This window comes from Antrostomus carolinensis, unplaced genomic scaffold (assembly GCF_000700745.2).
Source record: "Antrostomus carolinensis isolate BGI_N321 unplaced genomic scaffold, ASM70074v2 scaffold45060, whole genome shotgun sequence".
Classification (NCBI taxonomy): Eukaryota; Metazoa; Chordata; class Aves; order Caprimulgiformes; family Caprimulgidae; genus Antrostomus; species Antrostomus carolinensis.
The window spans coordinates 14,441-17,304 of record NW_010287219.1 but is presented as its reverse complement, the minus strand read 5'-3'; positions in this window follow the sequence as shown (position 1 = coordinate 17,304).

Here is a 2,864-nt window from a genome sequence, read left to right as displayed (position 1 = left end):
AGCAATAGCTTTGCAGCTTCTGTGGTCACCCAAACGCTTACAGAATGAGCTTTATAGCCTGTGATTAAACATGGAGCTGTTCACATACAAGGAGCATTAGGCTATTGCACATCAGTTAAAAAAATATTTCTTCAATTTAATCACACAGCTTTTAAAAACAGTTTTCTAAGCATGAGCTTTAGAGTACAGGAAGGAAAATAAGACAGACTTAGTGATATTATTCTATATTAGCATACTTGAAGTATGTTAACTTCACAGCTCTTGCACATTTGACACGGCCTTTTGTGGGGCTTCAGCTTCTCTGCTATTTTTCCCTCAAGACTTCTTTACACATGCAAAAAGTACTGAAAATCTGTGCGGAAGCGCTGGTGACAAATCCTTTGACACTATGACATGATGAAGGAACAAACCATCTCAATGAATAATTTTGCAGTTTATTAGCACATTTAAGTGTTTTGATTAATTTTCCTTAAGTGAATAACAAAGGAACTGTTTTATCATGTACCCCACTCATTTCACTATTATTTGTCCTATTGAAATTTTTAAATTATGCATAGACAGACACATGCCTAGGACCAGAGGTGTCATGACACTGATATTAATTAAAAGGCTACTGTAGAAATAGTAGATAATAATGTGATTTAAGTTGTGCTTCTCGGACATATTCAGAGTCTAGGAAGACAAACAATCCCTTAGGGGGGAAGGATATTTATTTTTTAGACTACATAACTTGCAAGTGCTCAAGCTAGCTGTGTGACTTGTTCACATTTGCTATGCAAACATAACATATAATAAACCTAAATGACTCAGCATGAGAGTAAGGCAGAAGACAACAATATTGCTTGCCCCTCCAGCTTATTAGCTCTCCCTAAGCAATGCACACAGTCTGGTTGGGCTCACTTCAAGTCATCTCAACGTAGGGTGTCTCAAATGATACTAGATCCTTATGTTTAGCCTGCTGAATCATGTCCTTTGTATTTCTAGAGACCATTACTACTCATCTATTGTGTTTGTGTTAGAATGAGAGTGAAAAAAACGCGTCTGCCTTCACTGAATGCAGTATTTCTGCAAGTCACAGTGAGGTAATCTTGCCAGGATGCCCAAAATCTCAAATCCTGGTTTTGAACACTGCATAGACCTGAAGCACGAAGGGGAATTTGCAGTCTTCCTCCCAGCAGCCAGCCTGAAGGAGTTTGTGTGTGATAGCTGACATTTAGAGACTGATATTGCAGTGATAAAAAGTTCAGATCTAGCATCAGTGAGAACACCTCAACCTTGTGAAAAATTAATAGGGTATCAAGGACATTTTTGCTGCAGTTTAATGTACTCAAGTGCCAACCATGCAAGTTTTTGCTGCCTGGGAATCAAAGTAGCACAACACCTACTGGAAAGTTTTCACACTATTGCATGTGTAGAAATTAGTTTTCACTGTGCCTTGGTTTGGTTTAAATTTTTTTGCAAGGCTGTTTTTTTTGTTTGTTTGTTTGGTTTTTGGTTTTTTTTTTCATTTGCTCACCCTTTTTTTCAGCTCCCTTCCCAGGACACTGACGTCCCACTTAACATTATCTGAAATAGATTCTGATGAACAGGCTAAATATCTTTCTTCTATTTCTTCTGCGTACAGCACCCACAAAACTTAATGGGAATGGAGGCAGTGGTAGGTCAGTATAATTTTCCCTGTCATTTGAACAAGGCAAAAGCAGTATCTCCAGTTGGGTTCTATCTACAGTGGACTCAATGGGAGAGGTATATACATCTATACATTCATAAGAGAAAAAATGGTAGCTTTGTTATGGAAATACATATATTTTTTATGAGTTGTTAGATGAATTGACATAAATACACAGGCTAATAATAAGGAAAGGTCTAGTTTAGGCCTCATTCTTGCATTTTGAATATTTTGAACAGAAAGCTAATCTTTGCAATGTGGAGCAGAATCACATAAAATATAATAATATAATAAGGGCTTTTTTCTTTTCCCTGTGGTTAACCTCACAGTTAATTTAGGTGATGTTTTGCTGGGTATACTGCACTAAAATGAAAGAAACAACTGCTTCTCTGTCATACATTTGTCTCTGTGTATATCCATGATGGGATTTACCTACAGTGGCAGACATAACCTGCTCCCCCAGCATATGCCACGCATTCAGCTTTAAGAGGTTTGGCACAAAGTCTCCTGGTTTAAGTTCCTCTCACCCACCTTCTGAGCTGCAGCAAAAATTTAGCTATTATTTGTGCAGTTTTTACATGCAGCATGAGGTCATTTTTCAAGGCAGGAGGCTTTTGTCAGACCTAAGCGGTTCAAACAAGGCTAACTACCCTGCAAGCACATCTCGGAGTGCTCAGCTCCTCTATAGCCATGGCTGGGGTGGGGAGGGTCGGGGGGAAGAAAAGAAAGAAAATCCATATCTGAGGAGTTAATTTTCCGGGGTGATCCTCTTGGGTTTGAAGGCTTCACCTTCCCCTTCTAATGACTGCAGTAGCTCTGAGACCTCCCAGCCTTTAAGAGCAAGAGGAAGATCTCATCACTGATGTGACACCAGAATGGATGGTTCTCTACCTTACGTGATAGGCAAAGGCCAAGAACAAGCATTTGTAACCACTTGCTCATTCCTCCCCCAAACACTCTTGGATACTGCTACTGAGAACAGCCTCCCTGGGGACCCAATTGGTGGGTCCTGGTTCAGTACTCAACCTTCTTCCTCTCCCCCTTCATGCTCTGCCAAAATATCTTCCTAGTTCACAATTACTTAAAGGGCTTTTTAATGGCCCAATGGCTTCCAGCTTTTGCTTCTGTTCCTTAAAATGTTCCTAAAGTCACAACCTGTGAGACTAAGTATGATTAATCTTGGAAGCCCATCTTA